Source organism: Orcinus orca, chromosome 3, assembly GCF_937001465.1.
Source record: "Orcinus orca chromosome 3, mOrcOrc1.1, whole genome shotgun sequence".
Lineage (NCBI taxonomy): Eukaryota > Metazoa > Chordata > Mammalia > Artiodactyla > Delphinidae > Orcinus > Orcinus orca.
Window position 1 is genome coordinate 136,985,897 of NC_064561.1, and position 22,912 is coordinate 137,008,808.

Genomic DNA, 22,912 nt, shown 5'->3' on the forward strand with positions numbered 1-22,912 from the left:
TCAGCAGCTGCTGACTCATCCGGACCATTCAGAAAGTTCCGAATTCTGCAAGGCACATAGAAATGCAGTGATTTGGAGCGATTCACCAGCCAACTCTTCTCCTGTCTCAGTCTGAGGCTTCTAGTGAGCCCTTAGATTCCATAATAAAGAAAGAGGCCACTGTTTACAACCCAAGTCCTTTGTGTAGGTTGTTCCTGCCTCAGTGGGTTGCAGGTTGTCTGCAGAGAAAAAAAGACAGCCACTTCTGTTGACAGTCTTTGTGGGCCTCAGATTTTCCCCAGTCTTCTTTGATGACAAGCTTTGCTCTCACCAGTTGTGCACATTCATCTCAGAAGTCAGAGAGGAGAGACTTTTATATCAAGGCAAAGAGTACCTGGCAAGAGGCAAGAGGTGAGGTGGTGGGGTGAAGTAGGGATGAGGACTAGCGAGGACATCTTTTTAAAAAGAGGTGATTCTCACCAGGGCCTTAAACGTGCTATGATGAGAAGAGACTAGTACGTGTCTCTTCAGACAGACTTAGCGTGATAACCTGGAGACCAGCAAAGGGAGCTCAGAGCCAAGCTAAATATGCCAAAATGGAACAACCCAGAAAAATGGTTAAAGAAAAAATGGTGTGAACTTGAGGCTTATAAAGATGTATCAAAGCCTGGGTTAAAAATAACTTACTGATGAGCCAGTGTAAGCACAGGGTATGAAATTCTGCAGAGTGAAAAGTGAGTCTCCCTCTGAACCTGTAACCTAACCAAGCAGATCCCCTTCCTCCCACTGAGTAAACGTTATTAACAATTTTGTGTATATTCTTTGCGAGATAAGCTTTGTACCTATGAGAATATGTTTATATATATCACATATTCCCTACCCTGTAGATGGTATTTAGTATACTGTACATATTGTTCTGACTTGCTTTTTCTCTGCTTAATATATCTTGGAAACTATTCAATAGTTCTAATTATTTATGATTAAACATATTTATATTACCATCACTTAACTTCTTTAAAAAGTATTATTTGACCTCCAGCTCTAAAATGTTTGGAAATCAGTGTGTTTGCTTTCTTTTTTCCTTCCAGAGTCTTGGTGAAATATATTATTTCTACATTGAAATAGTGTATGACGCTTGCATTCTGTATTAACAACTATAATTTCCACAAATGCTCTAATTCTTAGTCCTACAGCTATATGGGTTCAATGCTCACCACCATTCTTTTTTTTAAATATTTGTTTTATTTTATTTATTTATTTATTTTGGCTGCGCTGGGTCTTAGTTGTGGCATGGGGATCTTTGAGTTGCAGCATGTGGACTTCTTAGTTGCAGCATGCATGCAGGATCTAGCTCCCCGACCAGGGATCGAACCCGGACCCCCTGCATTGGGAATGTAGAGTCTTACCCACTGGACCACCAGGGAAGTCCCTCACCACCATTCTTTTTGCTAGGGTTTCTCCCCTGATCTCTTGGTTGACAAAAATTTGCCTTCTTGTAGTTTCTTCAAAAAGTGGTCAGCATTGCTGCTGGTCTTGTAGAGAATGGACTTGAGGACATGGGGATGGGGAAGGGTAAGCTGGGACGAAGTGAGAGAGTGGCATGGACTTATATATACTACAAAATGTGAAATAGATAGCTAGTGGGAAACAGCCGCATAGCACAGGGAGATCAGCTCCGTGCTTTGTGACCACCTAGAGGGGTGGGATAGGGAGGGTGGGAGGGAGATGCAAGAGGGAGGAGACATGGGGACATATGTGTATGTATAGCTGGTTCACTTTGTTATAAAGCAATTATACTCCAAGAAAGATGTTAAAAAAAAAACATTGCTGCTGGTCTTACATTTTTGAAAATGTGTGTCTTCTGCTTTTATACTTGATCAACATATTTGCTGAGTATAAAATTCTTGGATTCCTCACATTTTCCTTCCATGATTTGAAAAAGTGTTGACCATTCCTGTGGAGAAGTTAAATTAGCCTGATGTTTTTCCCTGTATAGGCAAATTTTCCTCTTGGTTAGAATGCTCGCAGGATTCTTTCTTTATCTTTGAAGTCTAGTTACTTTACTATGATTTGATGCTCAGTGTATCCATTTTTCTTGCCACATGATATACCTTTTCGTATGTCTTTTTTATTTCTGGAAATATTCTTGAATAATGAGTATTTTCTTCTATTTGCTTGGTTCTTTTCAATGGGGATACTATTTGTGGATCTCTTTGGACTGATGTCTCTATTATTTTCATATTATTCTTGTCCAACTTTTCATTTCCAACTCATTTTGCTTGCTTTTCAATCTTTTCCTTTGTGTCCTTCTTATATTTTCATCAGTGTTTATTCCATTTTGTGCTTATTCCATGCAGGTTTAATTTCTCTTTGTGTCCTCCCTGGACTCTCCCAGCTCCTGGGGACAGTCTAGTGGTTAAAAGTGAGGGTTGAAGTCAGTGTTCGATTCCACCTGCCAGAACGTAACTCTTGTTCAGTTACTTGACTTTTGGTTACCTCATATTAAATTGAGTAAGATAAGAGCATCTCCCTTACAGGGCTGTTGTAAGGATTGATAAGTTAATACATAAATGCACTCTCAATCACTATGGGCATATTTTAAGGTCTCTTTGTAAATTAGCAAAAGGAGATGATGATGATGATGGTGGTAATATAATAATAATAATAATAATTATTATTATTATTATAGCCGGTTCTTCCCTGAGCTCTTATGTTTCTGCTTTGAGGTCTTAAATCAACCTGTAACATTGTTTTGAATTCGCGGTGATGTCATAATTTTCACCTACTTCGTGGCCACATATTTCTGCTGTCTGTTTCTTAACATTTGTTTTTCTTACTCCTTTCCTCATGTTTTGCTTGTAACATGTTTGTATAGATCCTGTACTCATTCTTTTTAAAATTATTCCTTATCTTTCAGTGAGGCTAGTTCTTCTTGGACCAGCCCTTTGAAGGAGATTCCCAAGGGCAAGCCAGTCTGGTTTTCAGACGAGCAGAAATAGTCTTCGAGATCACAGAGTCGTGTACGTGAGAAATCAACAGTTTACAAGTCTGTGTACTGTTGGAGTCTCTCTTCCCCATCCTCTCCAACAAGTTGCGTCTTTCAAAGATGATTTTTGTGTGCTCCTCCATTGCCCTCACACCTCTGCCACTTGCTGGTATCAAACAGACGCCAGGGAAGCTCCCACCACCCGCTGATGTACCCTAATGCCTCTGATTCAAACGGGATGGGCAGTTGAGCCCTTTGGGGTGTGTGAGAGGACTCTGCTCTTCCAGGCTTGTCTGAGACCTGCAGATGGACACTTCTTCCCTCAGGTCTTCCTGTGCCGCCAAGGGGCTTTGCTCCATTTATAGCTCTTCTCATATATTATGGTCGGGGTCACAGGATGCCTTGGAACATTGTCTAAGATGGAATATGAGTTTCTGCTTCTTGATTTTCTTCTCTGCTTCTGGTGGGGTTGTGGCTTTCCTGGCTTGTCAGAGGAGAGGGCAGAGCCCTAGCTATGCCCTTCTCTTCAACAGCATTCATGAGGACTTCAGACTCCACAACGCAGCCTCAACGTGGGGAGGGAGGCCCTGACGACTCAGTGAGCCAGGGAAAGACCTCATGCTTTCGGCACACCTTTCCTGAGGGGCAAAGCCCACCTCACCTCAGCTTCACATGGTCTCAGAGATTTGAGCCCGGCTCTTGGTGAAATAAACCACTTTACCACACCATACAATCTCTGTATTAGGCTTACGTGCTGTCATGGCTTTAATTGGAGGAGCAAGATGAACCAGGTACTTCTTTTTGGTGATTTGTTGTAAAAAGGTTATATCCACCCGCTGACCAGCAGGCACTGAGACTTTCTCCCCCTGGAGTTACCAAAACCACAAGCACCAACTGGTGGGTAACAGTCAGCTATGTTTAAATGTCTCCTTAATTAAAAGAAAAAAAAAAAGCATCTGAGACCTTACCTGGTTTCCCGTTTACTGCACTTGAGCAGGGTCAGGCAGGGACTCCTGAGTCACCAAGTCAGCGAGGCAGAATGTCACTTGTGACCTGGCCTGAGAACAGCTGGTTGGAAACACCTTACAAATACAAGAAGCCACTTCCTCCGCAGGAGTTCTTGTGCACGGCACAACCGAGTCCCACCAGGAAGGCCTCAGAGGGGACAAACCGCTACCTCAAAGATGTGGCCTTTATAACGTATGCGGTGGAACTTCGGGGCTCTCAGACCAAGGGCTCAGAGAAGGAGACCCTTGAGAAGGTCGTCAAGATAGAGAGAAATGTCCCACCCCCACTTCAGTTCCACCTGAACCACTGGCAGGATCGTCATGAAGACCCAGGGGACCTGAAGGGCAAGCAGCCCTTAAGCGTGGCTTCTCTGCCTAGCCGTTTAAAGAAGAGTTTTCACACAGCCTCTGAGTCTTCCAAATCTCCTAAAGTGACAGCGATCAGAATTGATGTGGGGAACTTCATCCACCAATTAAATTTACTGCTTCCCAATATGGAAGCTCAGTGGCTTTGTCTCGCAGCCAGTGAGGGGATCTGAGGGTTTGAGATATGACATGTAAAAGACAAAAAGCATTTGATCATCTGGCGTAATTAAATGGTTTAAAAGTAGACATGGCTGTCCTTTCGGCTCTGGGAGCCAGAGCTGGCAGCGCCCGCTGAAGCTGTTTGAACCACTTAGCGTGATGTTAGGAAGGGCTCACGTCTTCCAAGTTTACTGCCTAATTTTCTTCAGGCTCGTTTGTTTGTTTGTTTTTTAAGTGATGTGTGTATGGGCTAATGGATTGATTGCCGTAAGAAGCTATCTCTAATTTTGTTCCCAGAGAGCTCTTTTGTTGATCGTTTTCTGTCTCTACTGGTTCTCACCCAGAGAGAGCTCACCCAGCCTCGAGCCCATAGGTATTCTCGAGCTGTCATATGTCGCATCTATGTGTGACAGCTCTTCCCTGACCGTGATGACAAATGCTGCTTTTCTGGTGACACATGGGAGTCAGAGCGCTCCTGCCAAGAGCTGCGGGCAGAGGAGGAGGCAGGGTTCTGATGGCTGGGGCGTGGCCCAGCGTGCCAGAAGCCCGTCCTCCAAGCCTGGTCCTTCTAGTCTGCCTTGTTTTATAGTGAACCCTTCACGTAGACCTGGGAGTGTAGGATGTGAAGACAAAATAAAAATCAGCCTTGAAACTGGGCTTCCTTACCCATATTCCTGGGTCCCCTCCTAAGAGGTCAGAATCATTGGGTCTGGGTTGGGGTCCAGGAGTTTGCATGTCTGACAGCCCCTGCGGTGGTTCTAATATAGGTGGTCCATGGACCATGCTCTGATAAACACTGCTATATTAGATGATTCATAGAATGAGGAGAATAAAGTGTGTTTTGTTACAGTGAAAAACAAATTAATGGGCTTGTCCTCCCCTTCCACTATCTACTACTCCTAACCACTCACTGGTGATAGAACAGTAGGATGGAGATTAGTGAAGTTGGACCCAGAGACAGACAATGTGGATGTGCTCTGGGCTGCCTCTCTCTGGACTGTTAGGTTTTCAAACACACACACACACAATTGTGTTTCCTTTGTTCAAATGAAGATAAAGTTGATCGTGTCATATTATTCTATTGATTGAAAATTCAAGGTAGGTGTCTAAGAATTCTATCTACCTTACTTCATCTGCTTTAAACTTCATTGTGGCATTTTTTTTCTTGAGAATCAGAACTATGTCTTTTATTTCTTTGGGTCCTCTCTACAGTTAAAACCATAGTACATGCTCAATAAATACCATAATTAATTCTATGAGAAACAATAGTAATAACAGCAGTAGTAACTCCAGGGTGGCTTGTGAGCGTGATTTTGGAGCCAGTTGCCTGGGTTTGAATCTGCCGCTTATTGGCTGTGTGGCTTGGGATGAGCTTTCTGTCACTTAGCATCTTCATCAGTAAAAATGGGAAGGATAATAATACACGCCTCATAGGATTGTTGTGAGGAATAAATTCGTTAATATAAATTACATGGAACACTGCATGATACATAGTAAGTACTAAGTGTGCTTGCCATCATTATTTTTTTTAGGTCATTCTTATTTGTTATGAGCTCAAAAATGCATTTAAAAATAGGTTCGTTGTATATTAGTAAGCATTCTAGATGTTTTGAAACAGAGAGCTTTTAAAAATTACTAGTGTCTTTGTTACCAGAAGCAGAATTCTCCTGATTGAGCACCATACAGTTATTATTGTCCACTTTTTTTCTGTAATACTTTGGTAATGGAATACAGAGACATTCAACTATATTTTCCTTTTTTTAGATTTTCCTTTTCTTGCATTTAGATATTATTTGGTTTTTCTGTGCATGCATACTTTCAGCATCATAAAATTTTTTTCTGCTGTGTAACTTTTGTTGTTTATATCTTCCAGTGAAATTGTTCATGCCTAGAAGGAGAGTGGAAAGTAAGAGTTAATTTATTTAAAAACATTTTTTATATTAATTAATTTTCCAAATTTTTAGACTAAGTTTTGCACTTGCCTTAATGCATTTAGGTACAGAAAGCACCTACAAATAAAATATGGCTATCTGACTAATCAAATTATGTTTCCTTATCCTATGGGGTGAATTAAGTATAAGATAAAATATCAATAGAGGGCTTCCCTGGTGGCGCAGTGGTTGAGAGTCCACCTGCCGATTCAGGGGACACGGGTTCGTGCCCCGGTCTGGGAAGATCTCACATGCCGCGGAGCGGCTAGGCCTGTGAGCCATGGCCGCTGAGCCTGCAAGTCCGGAGCCTGTGCTCCACAACGGGAGAGGCCACAACAGTGAGAGGCCCGCGTACCGCAAAAAAAAAAAAAAAAAAAAATCAATAGAAACATGTGAAGGAGTGCAAAACTCCTCTACTCCTTGGGCCAAGCCAAAAATATGAAAGTGGGTAAAGTGTTCTTCAGGTCTCTCATAAATTGTTATTTTAAAGCTTAAGAGTAATATATATTTTAAAAGTTATAGTAGTAATTAGCTTGAGCAAGAGGCCAGTAAAATGTGCCATAGCATTTTGCAAATATAATGTATTAGTTCAGTGACCTTATGAATATTTTTTAAAGCATTTTTTTCATCATTTTTAATCCAGTGGACTAATGGCTTATTTAAGCATCTTGCTTTGATATTAAAATGTACCTATTATTGATGTCTTTTCCAGATTCCTAATGTCCCTCTTTCTCTTTCTTTTTGTTAGTGGTACTATTACTTTATTTCATTTTTACTGGTGGTGGTGTGTACTAGTATGTCCTAATTGGCAAATTTTTTTAAATTGAAGTATAGTTGATTTACAATGTTGTGTTAGTTTCAGGTGTATAGAAAAGTGATTCATTTATACATACATATATGTGTGTGTGTGTGTGTGTATATATATATATATATACACACACACACACATATGTTCTTTTTCAGATTCTTTTCTATCATAGGTTATTACAAGATAATGAATATACTTCCCTGTGCTATACAGTAGGACTTTGTTACTTATCTATTTTATATGTGTTAACAGTGTGCATCTATTAATCCCAAACTCCTAATTTATCCCTCCACCACCAACCACCTTCTCCATTGGTAGCCATAAGTTTGTTTTCTATGTCTGTGAGTTTATATCTGTTTTGTAAACAAGTTTGTTTGTATCATTTTTTAGATTCCACATATAAGTGATATCATATGATATTTATCTTTCTCTGTCTGATTTACTTCACTTAGTATGATAATCTCTAGGTACATCCATGTTGCTGCAAATGGCATTATTTCATTCCTTTTTATGGCTGATATTCCATTGTGATTATATACCACATCTTCTTTATCCAGTCATCTGTCAACAGATATTTAGGTTGTTTCCATGTCTTAGTTATTGTAAATAGTGCTGCGATGAACAGTGGGGTGCAAATAACTTTTCAATCAGCAATTTCATGTTTTCCAGATGTATGCCCAGGAGTGGAATTGCTAGATCATATGGTAACACGTTTTTTCAGAAACCTCCATACTGTTCTCCATAATGGCTGCACCAATTTATATTCTGACCAACAGTGTAGGAGGGTTCTCTTTTCTCCACATGCTCTCCAGCATTTATTATTTGTACACTTTTTGATGATGGCCATTCTGACTGGTGTGAGGTGATACCTCATTGTAGTTTTGATTTGTATTTCTCTAATAATTAGTGATGTTGCGCATCTTTTCCTGTGCCTGTTGGACACCTGTATGTCTTCTTTGGAAAAATTTCTATTCAGTTCTTCTGCCCATTTTTTGATTGGTTTGTATGTCATTTTGATATTGAGTTGTATGAGCTGTTTGTATATTTTGGAAGTTAATCCCGTGTTGGTTGAATCATTTGCAAATATTTTCTCCCATTCTGTATGCTGTCTTTTCATTTTGTTTATGGTTTCCTTTGCTGTGCAAAAGTTTTTAAGCTTAATTAGGTCCAGTTTCTTTATTTTTGTTTCCATTTCCATTACTCTAGGGGACAGATCCAAAAAAAATTGCTGCAATTTACATCAAAATGTGTTCTGCATATGTTTTCCTCTAGGAATTTTATAGTATCCTTACATTTAGGTCTTTAAGCCATTTGAGTTTATTTTTGTGTATTGTGTTAGAGAATGATCTAATTTCATTCTTTTACATGTAGCTGTCCAGTTTCCCCAGCACCACTTATTAAAGAGACTGTCTTTTCTCCGTTGTATAGTCTTGCCTCTTTTGTCATAGATTAATTGACCATAAGTGTGTGGATTTATTTTTGGGCTTTCTACCCTGTTCAATTGATCTATGTGTCTGTTTTGTGCCATTACCAAAGTGTTTTGATCACTGTAGCTTTGTAGTATAATCTGAAGTCAGGGAGCATGATTCCTCCAGCTCCATTCTTCTTTCTCAAGATTGTTTTAACTATTTGGGGTACTTTGTGTTTCCATACAAATTTTAAAATTATTTGTTCTAGTTCTGTGAAAAATGCCATTGGTAATTTGATAGGGATTGCATTGAATCTATAGATATCCTCGGGTAGTATGGTCATTTTAATAATACCGATTCTTCCAATCCAAGAACACAGTATGTCTTTCCATCAGTTTGTGTTGTCTTCAATTTCTTTCATCAGCATCTTACAGTTTTCAGAGCACAGGTATTTTGCCTCTTTAGTAGGCTTATTCCTAGGTATGTTCTTTTTGATAAGATGGTAAATGGAATCGTTTCCTGAATTTCTCTTTCTGACATTTTGTTGTTAGTGTATGGAAATGCAACAGATTTCTGTATATTAATGTTGTATCCTGCAACTTTACTGAATTCATTGATGAGCTCTAGTAGTTTCCTGGTGGCATCTTTAGGATTTTCTATGTATCGTATCATGTCATCTGCAAACAGTGACAGTTTTACTTCTTCCCTTCCAATTTGGATACCTTTTATTTGTTTTTCTTCTCTGATTACTGTGGCTAGGTCTTCCAAAACTATGTTGAATAAAAGTGATGAGAGTGGGCATCCTTGCCTTGTTCTTCATCTTAGTGGAAATGGTTTCAGTTTTTCACCATTGAGAACGATGTTGGCTGTGGGTTTGTCATATATGGCCTTTATTATGTTGAGGTAAGTTCCCTGTATGCCTGCTTTCTGTAGGGTTTTGATTTTCTGTCTATTGATGTAAATGGGGTATTAAGCTCCCCCACTATTATTGTATTACTGTCAATTTCTCCTTTTATGCCTGTTATTATTTGCCTTATATATTGAGGTGCTCCTATGTTGGGTGCATATATATTTAGAATTATTATATCATCTTGGATTGATCCCTTGATCATTATGTAGTGTCCTTCTTTGTCTCTTGTGACAGTCTTTAAAGACTATTTTGTCTGATGTAAGTATTGCTACTCTGGCTTTCTTTTGATTTCCATTTGCATGGAATACCTTTTTCCATCCCCTCACTTCCAGTCTGTATGTGTCTCTAGATCTGAAGTGAGTCCCTTGTAGGCAGCATATATATGGGTCTTGTTTTTGTATCCATTCATCAAGCCTATGTCTTTTGGTTGGAGCATTTAGTCCATTTACATTTAAGGTAAAAATTGATATGTATGTTTTTATTGCCATTTTGTTAATTGTTTTGTATTTCTTTTTGTAGGTCTTTTTTTTCTTCTTTTGTTCTCTTGTGATTTGCTGACTGTCTTTAGTGTTATGTTTGGATTCCTTTTACTTTACTTTTTTAAGTGTATATCTATTATAGAGACTTGGTTTGCAGTTATCATGAGGTTTTGTATAGCAGTCTATATACATTTGTGATTGTTTTAAGTTGCTGATCTCTTAATATCAAATGCTTTTTAAAAAACCCTGCATTTGTACTCTCCTCCCCTCACGATTATTGTTCTTGATATTATATTTTACACGTTTCATGTATCCCTTACCTGTTTATTGTGGATACAGATGATTTTACTACTTTTGTATACTGACCTCCCTACTAGCTTTGTGTTTGGAGGAATTCCTACATTTACTTAATGTTTGCCTTTAGTGGCGAGCTTTTACATTCTAGAATTTTCTTGTTTCTAGTTGTGACCTTTTCTCTTTCACCTACAGAAGTTTTTCTTTTTTCCTTAAGTTAGTATTGTTTTTATTTATTTTATTTTTATTTTTTAACACCTTTATTGGAGTATAATTGCTTTACAATGCTGTGTTAGTTTATGCTGTATAACAAAATGAATCAGCTATATGCATATGTATATCCCCATATCCCCTCCCTCTTGCATCTCCCTCCCACCCTCCATATCCCACCCCTCTAGGTGGTCACAAAGCACTGAGCTGATCTCCCTGTGCTATGAGGCTGCTTCCCACTAGCTATATATTTTACATTTGGTACTGTATATATGTCAGTGCTACTCTCCCACTTCATCCCAGCTTACCCTTCCCCCTCCCCAGGTCCTCAAGTCCATTCTCTACATCTGCATCTTTATTCCTGTCCTGCCCCTAGGTTCATTAGAACCTTTTTTTTTAGATTCCATATGTATGTTTTAGCTTACAGTATTTGTTTTTCTCTTTCTGACGTCACTCTGTATGACAGATTCTAGGTCCATCCACCTCACTACAAATAACTCAGTTTTGTTTCTTTTTATGGCCGAATAATATTCCACTATGAATATGTGCCTCATCTTCTTTATCCATCCGTTGATGGACACTTAGGTTGCTTCCATATCCTGGCTATTGTAAATAGTACTGCAATGAACATTGTGGGACATGTCTCTTTTTAAATTATGGTTTTCTCAGAGTATATGCCCAGGAGTGGGATTGCTGGGTCATATGGTAGTTCTATTTTTCTTTTTTTGTTGTTTTTTATTTTTTTGCGGTACGTGGGCCTCTCACTGCTGCAGCCTCTCCTGCCGCGGAGCACAGGCTCCGGGCACGCAGGCCCAGCAGCCATGGCCCACGGGCCCAGCTGCTCCGCGGCACGCGGGATCCTCCTGGACCGGGGCACGAACCCACGTCCCCTGCATCAGCAGGCGGACTCTCAACCACTGTGCCACCAGGGAAGCCCTATTTTTCATATTTTAAGGAACCTCCATACTGTTCTCCGTAGTGGCTGTATCAATTTACATTCCCACCAACAGTGCAAAAGGGTTCCCTTTTCTCCACACCCTCTCCAGCATTTATTGTTTGTAGATTTTTTCGTGTTGGCCATTCTGACCAGTGTGAGGTGATACCTCATTGTGGTGTTGATTTGCATTTCTCTAATGATTAGTGATGTTGAGCATCCTTTCATGTGTTTGTTGGCAATCTGTATATCTTCTATGGAGAAATGTCTATTTAGGTCTTCTGCCCATTTTTGGATTGGGTTGTTTGTCTTTTTGATATTGAGCTGCATGAGCTGCTTGTAAATTTTGGAGATTAATCTTTGCTCTTATTTCCTTCATTTCTTTTTCATTTATTTCTGATCTGATCTTTATGATTCTTTCCTTCTGCTAACTTGGGGTTTATTTTGTTCTTCTTTCTCTACTTGCTTTAGGTGTAAGATTAGGTTGTTTATTTGAGATGTTTCTTGTTTCTTGAGATTGTATTGTATTGCTAAAAACTTCCCACTTAGAACTGCTTTTGCTGTATCCCATAGGTTTTGGGTTATCATGTTTTCATTGTCATATGTTTCTAGGTATCTTTTGATTTCCTCTTTGACTTCTTCAGTGATGTCTTGGTTATTTAGTAGCGTATAGTTTAGCCTCCATGTGTTTGTATTTTTTACAGTTTTTTCCTGTAGTTGATATCTAGTCTCATAGCGTTGTGGTCAGAAAAGATACTTGATATGATTTCAGTTTTCTTAAATTTATCAAGTCTTGATTTGTGACCCAAGATATGATCTAGCCTGGAAAATGTTCCATGAGCACTTGAGAAGAAAGTGTATTCTGTTTTTGGATGGAATGTCCTATAAATATCAATTAAGTCTATCTGGTCTAATGTGTCTTTTTGTTTGTTTGTTTGTTTTGTGGTACACGGGCCTCTCACTGCTGTGGCCTCTCCCGTTGCAGAGCACAGGCTCCAGACGTGCAGGCTCAGTGGCCATGGCTTACGGGCCCAGCCGCTCCGTGACATGTGGGATCCTCCCGGACCGGGGCACGAACCCGCGTTCCCTGCATTGGCAGGCGGACTCTCAACCACTGTGCCACCAGGGAAGCCCCTAATGTGTCTTTTAAAGCTTGTGTTGCCTTATTTATTTTCATTTCCTATGATCTGTCCATTGGTGAAAGTGGGGTGTTAAAGTACCCTACTATTGTTGTGTTACTGTCAATTTCACATTTTATGGCTGTTAGCATTTGCCTTATGTATTGAGGTGCTTCTATGTTGGGTGCATAAATATTTACAGTTGTTATATATTCTTGGATTGATCCCTTGATCATTATGCAGTGTCCTTCTTTGTCTTTTGTAATAGTCTTTATTTTGAAGTCTGTTTTTGTCTGATATGAAAATTGCTACTTTAGCTTTCTTTTGATTTCCATTTTCATGGAATAGCTTTTCCCATCCCCTCACTTTTACTCTGTATGTGTCCCTAAGTCTGAAGTGTGTCTCTTGTAGACAGCATATATACGGGTCTTGTTTTTGTATTCAGCCAGTCTATGTCTTTTGGTTGGGGCATTTAATCCATTTACTTTTAAGATGATTATCAATATGTTGTTCCAGTTGCCATTTTCTTAATTGTTTGGGGTTTGTTTTTGTAGGTCTTTTCCTTCTCTTGTGTTTCCTGCCTAGAGAAGTTCTTTTAGCATTTGATGTAAAGCTGGTTTGGTGGCGCTGAATTCTCTTAACTTTTACTTGTTTGTAATGTTTTTAATTTCTCCGAATCTGAGTGAGATCCTTGCTGGGCAGAGTAATCTTGGTTGTAGGTTTTTCCCTTTCATCATTTTAAATATGTCCTGCCACTCCCTTCTGGCTTGCAGAGTTTCTGCTGAAAGATCAGCTGTTAACTTTATGGGGTTTCCCTTGTATGTTATTTGTTGCTTTTCCCTTGCTGCTTTTAATGTTTTTTCTTTGTATTTAATTTTTGATAGTTTGATTAATATGTGTCTTGGCATGTTTCTCCTTGGGTTTATCTTGTATGGCACTCTCTGAGCTTCCTGGACTTGATTGACTATTTCCTTTCCCATGTTAGGGAAGTTTTCAACTATAATCTCTTCAAATATTTTTTCAGACCCTTTCTTTTTCTCTTTTTCTTCTGGGACCCCTATAATTAAAATGTTCGTGTGTTTAACGTTGTCCCAGAGGTCTCTGAGACTGTCCTCAATTCTTTTCATTCTTTTTTCTTTATTCTGCTCTCCAGTAGTTATTTCCACTCTTTTATCTTCCAGGTCACTTATTCGTTTTTCTGCCTCAGTTATTCTGCTATTGATTCCTTCTAGAGTATTTTTAATTTCATTTATTGTGTTGTTCATCATATGTTTGCTCTTTAGTTCTGTTACATCCTCGTTGAACGTTTCTTGTATTTTCTGCATTCTATTTCCAAGATTTTGGCTCATCTTTACTATCATTACTCTGAATTCTTTTTCACGTAGACTGCCTATTTGCTCTTCATTTGTTTGGTCTGGTGGGTCTTTACCTTGCTCCTTCAACTGCTGTGTGTTTCTCTGTCTTCTCATTTTGCTTATCTTACTGTGTTTGGGGTCTCCTTTTCGCAGGCTGCAGGTTTGTAGTTCCCGTTACTTTTGGTGTCTGCCCACAGTGGGTGAGGTTGGTTCAGTGGCTTGTGTAAACTTCCTGGTGGAGGGTACTGGTGCCTGTGTTCTGCTGGGTGGGGCTGTATCTTGTCCTTCTGGTGGGCAGGGCCACATCCAGTGTTGTGTTTCGGAGTGTCTGGGAACTTAGTATGACTTTAGACAGCCTCTCTGCTAATGGGTGGGGTTGTGTTCCTGTCTTGCTAGTTGTTTGGCATGGGGCATCCGGCACTGGAGCTTGCTGGCTGTTGAGTGGAACTGAGTCTTAGTGTTGAGATGAAGATGTCTGGGAGAGCTCTTGCCGATTGATATTATGTGGGACGGGGAGGTTTCTGGTGGTCCAATGTCCTGGACTTGGCCCTCCTTCCTCGGAGTCTCAGGCCCGACACCCAGCTGGAGCACCAAGACCCTGCCAGCCACACGGCTCAGAAGAAAAGGAAGAAAGGAAGGAAGAAACAAAAAACAAAAAAACGAACAGGCAAAACCCTAGGTCAAACGGTAAAAGCAAACCTATACAGACAAAATCACAGAAAGAAGCATACACATACACAATCACAAAAAGAAAAAGGAGATAAAAAAAAGTGTGTATATATATGTGTGTATATATATATATATATATATGTATATATATATATATATATATATATATATATATAAAGGAAGAGAGCAACCAAACCAATAAACAAATCCACCAGTGATGATAAGCACTAAATACTAAACTAAGATAAACCTAAAACCCAAAACAAATTAGACACAGACAGCAAACCCCAAGGCTACAGTTGCTCCCGAAGTCCACCGCCTCAATTTTGGGAACATTCATTGTCTATTCAGGTATTCTTCAGATGCAGCGTTTATCAAGTTGATTGGTTGATTGTGGGGATTTAATCTGCTGCTCCTGAGGCTGCTGGGAGAGATTTCCCTTTTTCTTCTTTGTTTGCACAGCTCCTGGGGTTCAGCTTTGGTTTTGGCCCCACCTCTACGTGTAGGTCGCCCTCGGGCATCTGTTACCTGCCCAGACAGGAAGCAGTTAAATCAGCATCTGATTAGGTCTCTCTTGCTCACTCCAGCTTGGGGGAGGGAGGGGTACGGTAGTCATAATTGGAATGCGGGACAAGCCTGAGGCAGCAGAGGTCGGCACACGTTGCAACAGCCTGAGGTGTGCCATGTGTTCTCCCGGGGAAGATGTCCCTGGATCACGGCACCCTGGCAGTAGCGGGCTGCACAGGTTCCCGGGGGGGGCAGTGTGGAGAGTGACCTGTGGTTGCACACAGGTTCTTAGTGGCAGTGGCAGCAGTGTTAGCAGTTCATGCCTGTCTCTGGGGTCCAAGCTGATAGCCACAGCTTGTGCCCGCCTCTGGAGCTCGTTTAGGCGGTGCTCTGCCTTCTGTGGGCACACTGGGAAGGAATCCCCTCTTCTTGTGCACACTGAAACAAAGGTCTCTTGCCTCTCTGGCAGGTCCAGACTTTTTCCCAGACTCCCTCCCGGCTAGCTGTGGCGCACTAGCCCCCTTCAGGCTGTGTTCACACAGCCAACCCCAGTCCTCTCCCTAGGGTCTGATTTCCAAAGCCCGAGCCTCGGCACCCAGCTCCCACCTGCCCCGGCCAGTGAGCAGACAAGCCTCTCATGTTGGTGAGTGCCGGTCGGCACCAATCCTCTGTGTGGGAATCTCTCTGCTTTGCCCTCCGCACCCCTGTTGCTGTGCTCTCCTCTGTGGCTCCGAAGATTCTCCCCGCCACCCACAGTCTCCGCCAGTGAAGGGGCTTCCTAGTGTGTGGAAACTTTTCCTCTTTCACAGCTTCCTCCCAGAGGTACAGGTCCCGTCCCTATTCTTTTGTCTCTGTTTTTTCTTTTTTCTTTTGCCCTACCCAGGTACATGGGGATTTTCTTGCCTTTTGGGAGGTCTGAGGTCTTCTGCCAGCATTCAGTAGGTGTTCTGTAGGAGTTGTTCCACACGTAGATGTATTTCTGATGTATCTGTGGGGAGGAAGGTGATCTCTGAGTCTTACTCCTCCTCCATCTGGAAGGTCTCCAACCTAAAGAAGTTTCTTTAACAGTTGCTGTAAAGCTTGTTTTGTGGTGCTGAATGCTTTTAGCTTTTGTTTATCTGTAAAGATTTTGATTTCTCCATCTAATCTGAATCAGAGGCTCGCTGGGTAGAGTATTCTTGGTCGTAGGTTTTTCCCTTTCATCGTTTTAAATATATCATGCCACTCCCTTCTGGCTTGCAGAGCTTCTACTGAAAAAATCAGCTGATAGCCTTATGGGAGTTCCCTTGTAAATTATTTAGTGCTTTCCCCTTGCTGCCTTTAGTATTCTTTCTCTATCTTTGATTTTTGTCATTTTGATTACAGTGTGTCTTGGTGTTTTCTTCTTTGGGTTAATCCTGTATGGGATGCTCTGTGCCTCCTGGACTTGGTTGACTGTTTTCTTTCCCAAGTTAGGAATGTTTTCAGCTATTATCTCTTCAAAGTTTCTCGGGGCCTTTCTCTCTTCTCCTTTTGGGACCCCTATAATGTGAATATTAGTTCATTTGCTGTTGTCCCAGAGGTCTCTTAAACTGTCCTCTTTTCTTTTCATTCGTTTTTCTTTTTTTTGTTCAGCAGCAGTGTTTTCCACTACTCTGTCTTCCAGCTCACTGATCCATTCTTCTGAATCATTTAGTCTACTATTGATTCCTTCTAGTGTATTTTTCATTTTAGTTATTGTATTCTTCATCGCTAGTTGTTCTTCATGCTTTCTAACTCTTTGTTAAAAACTTTTAACTGCTCCCTCTGTGCATCCGTTCTCCTCCCAAGTTCTTTGATCATCTTTACTATCATTACTCTGCACTCCTTCTTGGGTAGATTGCCTATCTCCACTTTACTTAGTTATTCTTCTGGGGTTTTATTTTGTTCCTTCATCTGGAACGTATTCCTCTGCCACCTCATTTTGTCTAAGTTGCTTTTTCTATTTTTATGTGTGTGGTGAGTTAGTTCTATTTCTTGACCTTGGAGAAGTGGCCCTCTTTAGAAGACATCCTGTGCATACCAGCTGTGTACTCCCCTCTCATTACCCAAGCTATATGCTCTAGGGATCTCTTCTAAGAGGTCTGTGTGGGTCCTTCTGTTGTGGTAGGCCGACTGTGTGGGCATTCTGGTAGCACTGATGGGCCCCTAGTCCAGTTGGTTGCCAGGCCCTGCCTCATGTGGATGCTGCTGCCTGCTGTTTAGTGGGACCTGGTAATTACTTGGCTGGTTGTGGAATCTTAGGGGCCCCCAGGGCTAGTGCTGTCTTACTGGTGGGCGGAGTCAGAGTCCCGAAGACTCTTGGGCTGTTGCCCACCCTCTGGCATGTGAAGCCAGATCCTTGAGTTAGTGCCGGATACTGGCAGGCAGAGCTTGTTCCTGGAGTCTGGCTGCAGGACCCAGGGATCCTAGAGCTCGTTTCAGATCACTGAGGGGGCAGGGGAGCTTAGTTCCTGACACAGTTGCATGTTGGGTATGGGGCCCAGTGTGTCCTAAAGGTTGCATTTTCCTTCTAGTGGGCAGGCCCATGGCCCAGCTAGTCCCAGGGTAGGGTCTGGCCTGCATTGTGGGGTCATAGTTTTCTTTCTCCTGGTGTCTGCACCCTGTTGGGTGAGGCTGCTCTAGAGGCTTGTTCAGGCTTCCTGGTAGGAAGGACTGGTTCCTGTTCCCTGGTGAGTGAAGCTACCTCTTGGTCCTCTGGTGGGCAGGTCTGTATCTAGGGGCATATCTAGAGGTTGCTGTGGGCTCTTTAGTCTTTAGGCAGCCTGGCTGCTGATGGGTGGGGCTGTCCCTTCCCAGTTCGTTGTTTGGCCTGAGGCGTCCCAGCACTGGTGCCTACAGGCTGTTGGGTGGGGCCAACGAGCCAAGATGGCAGCCCCTGTGTTCACATGGCTGAATGTTGCCCAGTATGTCTGACACCAGTGTCTGTGTCCCCAGATTGAGCCACAGTCGCCCCCCCGCCCCGCCCCACCTCTCCAGGAGACTCTCCAAGACCAGCAGGTAGGTCTGGCCCAGGCTCCTATCAAATTACTGCTTTTGCCCTTGGTCCTGGTGTGCGTGATTTTGTGTGTGCCCTTTAAGAGTGAAGCCTCTGTTTCCCCCAGCCCCGTGGAGCTCCTACTCCCATTCATTGGCTTTCAGAGCCATATGCTCTGGTGGCTCCTTTTCCCTGTGCTGGACCCCTGGGTTGGTGAGACGGACGCTCAGAAGTCTCACTCCTGTGGGAGAACCTCTGCCCTATAGTTATTTTCCAGCGTGTGGGTTGCCTGCCCCTGGGGGGTGTGGGATTTGATTATATTGCGAGTCTGCACCTCCTACCCGTCTTGTTGTGGTTCCTTCTTTATGTTTTTAGTTGTAGATCTCTTCTTGTCACCATCATTATTATTATGATTGTTGTTATGGTGATGATAACCGAAAGTATATGATAGGACCAAAGTGTCCTTGCACTTGTCCCTAATATTGTTTTAGCATCTGTGAATGTGCACATTGCACTATTCTAAAATGGAAGCAATGTTCAAACTGCCCTGAAGTATATTTCATCTTTTCTACATTTTGTATTACTTAAAGGATCACACTTACAAGGCAGCAGCCCATTTAAAAACCATCCATGGAGGAAAAACAAAATTCCTTTTTATATTAGAATGTTCCACATGCTTTAAATTAGGGTTTATCAGTAGAGCTGAAAGTTTATCCTAATTGTTAATATAGTTTGAAATTAGGTTTGTTTTGAAAAGCAAAAAATTTTTTTCATAATTCTCCCTACATAGAATAGGAAGTTGTTTCCATTTTGGCTCTGATGTAAAAAGAAGAGGAAAGAGGCTGTTTTCTTCCTTTTCTATTTAGAACTGGGTTCCTGGTACAGGTGCAATTCATATCGTATCACACTGAGTCACAAGATCTACAAACATGAATCATCAAAACATGCTTCAAGTTTCACAGGTTATGGGGATATTTAGGAAGTAACATTTTTCACTACTCTTTCAATTCTTCTGTATGTTTGAAAATTTCAGAATAAAAAGCTGGGGAAAAACCCAAGAAAAATAAAATAAAAGTAGGGAGGGATGGGGACCATAAGTCCCTTATCTGACTTTTAAGCAACCCACGGTTCTCCAAAATGTTGGAAGTATTATAATCTTACCAAAGACAGCACAGGGTAGGAGCAAGTCAGAATATTCATAAGGCAGAGTTATATTTACACAGCTGTATATTTATAAGGTTGCCCATCAGTGGGCTGTCTGGTTCTTAACGTAGAAGACACCAAAAATGATGCTTGTAAAGTTGAAAATATATCTCTCTCTTCTCTGGAACCCCATACCCCAATAACCAGGACCCCCTGTTTGGCCATGTTGTGCCCTCTGACCTTTCCCCTTATGTCAGAGTCCATGTCAGGAGGGGTTCCTCCTTGGGATTTTCCAAACTGCAACTGAGAGAAGACAGTCCATCTCTGACGGAGAGATGTGATTTGTGAGGACCAGAAACTTGTTTCCTATCTGTGGTGAAAGTATTTTAAGAGCATCAAATCAATACATAGAGAACAAAAATAAGAAGCAGTCAAAGGACCGAGTGCTAGAAAAAGCCACCAATTAGAAGCCAGGAAGATGAGAAAGGACTGGCAAAGGTCTGTGTCTGTGTCACAATCACAATTCAATCAGGGAGATGAACATTTTTAGGATTCTCTATTTTGGGTCAAATGACCTTCCTTTACTCCTTGACCTCTCTAGTGAGCTAACTCCTACTTAAAAGCACCCGTTGGGTGTCTTGGAGGATCTCAAATTTCATGTGTTCAAAACTGAACTCCTGATCTTCCTCTCAAAAACCTATTCCCTGGCATGTTCTCCATTTCAGTTGCTGGCAATTTCTTCCTTCCAGTTGCTCAAGTTCAAACATTTGGAGTCATTTTTGATGCCTCTCTTTCTCACATGCTGCATCTGATATCAAGAGATGGCTCATCCTTGCCAGATATGCAGACTGTAACCACTTGTCACCATGTCCACGGATGCCATAGCGCCCAAGCTCCATTGTTTCTTGCTTGGATTACTTGAAGAGCCTCCTAATTTGTCTCCTTGCTTCCCTCTTGCCCTCCTAACAACATGGCTTCTCATCTCACAAGTCAGGTCATAAGATTCCTTTCTCTACTTTGGCTCCTTCAAATACAGAGTAAAAATCATCATGATGAACTATAAGCCCTCATAGCAATAAAAATTAACAAAACTAGTTCTTATTCAATCTAACTTACCTAGCCTTCAGCCTCATCTCCTATCTCTCTGCCCACCTCACCATCGTACCCCAGCCACGGTCCCTTTCCTTCACTGATCTCAGACAAGGCAAGCACACCCCTACACTTCTACCTCGGGGATTGGTACTTGCTGTTCCTTCTGCCTCAAATACACATCTGCCAGATGTTAGCACGGTCACCGCCCTCCCTCACTTCCTTCAGGCATATCTCTTCATATCTCACACCAGAAGTCTTCTCTGATCATTCTACCTGAAGTAGTACCCTTTTCCTCTGCTTTTCCTTATAATACATATCACCAGCTAATACATTATTTATGTCTTCCTCCAACTTAGAATATATGCTCCACAAGGACATTTTTTGTTCATTGCTTGTCTTAGCACCTAGAACCATGTCTATCACATGGTAGGCACACACAAGAGGTTTTCTGAACGAACCATTCAGAATCCTTCCAGTACATCTCATGTTTCGATGTCTTTTACCCAAGCTAGCTTGAATCCGTCCTCATACTGGTGTAAAACAGTTCAACTCAAATTTTACCTCACTCACATTTCTTTCACTGAGATGTATCAGATTACATAATGATAGCTCCTTTTCCCCTACATCTTCCTATCTTGTTGCTGACCACTTATTAAGTTCTGAGATAGCTGCCATTTAACAGTTTTCTCAGCAATTTGGAAAAAGCTCAGTTCTCCTTTGCTACTGTATTGTACTATTATAATATTGTGACTACAATAATTTAATAATTTTTTTCAACTGACTTAATATTTGAAAGTCATGAAACATTCATTTCCCCCCTGAAACTATAGCCTCTGTTCTCAAAATCAGAAATCGAGAGTCCAGGATTCAATTAAGAACAAATTCTGCCACCTTTGAGTTATCTAAGCTTGTCACTTCTTCCATTTCTCCTTCCTGCTATTCAAATTTTAACAGTATCAGGGCTTTTTCTAGCACTGGTCCACTGGAAGGTGAGAGAACACGTACATATCAAATTAGTATGTCTACTTGACCATAGTCCTAATCAAGGAGTTGAAGTCTTGGTAGTTCAAGAATGTTGGCTAAAATGGAAGTGAGAAAGTACCGTGAGTTCACTTGCCCGACATCCTTGGTCTCCATCTCTTTTCTAAGGGCCCATGATAATTTTAAGATTTCTCAGGAAACACAGTCAATGAACACTGGCTAATTTTCCATCAGCAAAGATCTCAAACTCTTTACTACTACAAGTCACCTTTGTTCTTCCTATGATGCCACTCTCCTTTTTAGGGTCCACTTCATTATGAAATATTCTGGTGTTTTAATGGACCCACATGAATTTACATTTACCCTTAGGCAATGTCAACTTTCAAAAAACTAAGAATAAACTTGCAAAAAAGAACCAATCCTCATACCACTTTATAGTTTTGATTTCTACTTAGCACTAATGTGATTTTAATATGTCACCATGGATTCATTTATTTTAACTTCCACCCATTGACTTATTAACCTTTTCACATTTGAGACTGGATGTCAAAGACAAACTTTTTTTTTTTTTTTTTTTTTTTGCGGTACGCGGGCCTCTCACTGTTGTGGCCTCTCCCGTTGCGGAGCACAGGCTCCGGACGTGCAGGCTCAGCGGCCATGGCTCACGGGCCCAGCCGCTCCACGACATGTGGGATCTTCCCGGACTGGGGCACGAACCCGTGTCCCCTGCATCGGCAGGCGGACTCTCAACCACTGCGCCACCAGGGAAGCCCCAAAGAGAAACTTTTAAAATATTTCAAGGGATTGAATATTCTGAAAATTGTAGCTTTAAGAAGCATATTTGTCAGTATTACTTCTGGGTATATATCCACAGGAATTGAAAGCAGAGTATCAAAGAGATATTTGCACATCCGTGTTCACAGCAGCACTATTCACAATAGCCTACAGGTGGAAGCAACTCAAATGTCCACTGACAGATGAATAAACAAAATGTGGTATACACATACAATGGAATACTACACAACTTTAAAAAAGGGAGGAGATCCTCTCATATGCTACAACACGGATGAAACTTGAGGACACCATACTAAGTGAAATAAGCCACTCATAAAAAAGACAAATACTGTAATAATTCCACTTACATAAAGTCTCTAAGGCAACCAAACTCATAGAAATGGAAAGCAGAATGGCAGTTACCAGGGTCTGGGGTATAGGGAGGAATAAGTTGTTGTTTAATAGGTATGTAGTTCTGTAAGATGGGGAAGCCCTGGAGATCTGTTTCATGGCAATGTGAATACACTCAACACGACACACAACACTTAAAAATGCTTAAGGTGGTACGTTTTATGACGTGATTTTACCACACACACCAAAAACGTATTTGCGTCATTTTGCATTTAGATTTTGGATGGAGAGGGGGTGGGACAGATGTTTATAATGTATATGTAGCATTTACCCCTTATATTGTAATTTCCTGTAAACCACACACACACAAAAACCTCTAACAAACTTAGCATTTAATAAATATATCAAGTACTGAGCATCTTCAATAATAGTTTATTAGGGAAGAATGACCAAAT

General features: G+C 41.2%; 1 long non-coding RNA gene across 1 annotated transcript in view; it reads left to right on the forward strand.

Annotated features, from left to right (window-relative positions):
- Positions 1-22,912, forward strand: part of LOC125963985 (uncharacterized) — a 58,225-nt gene that overhangs the window by 22,551 nt on the left and 12,762 nt on the right. The window lies entirely within an intron of this gene.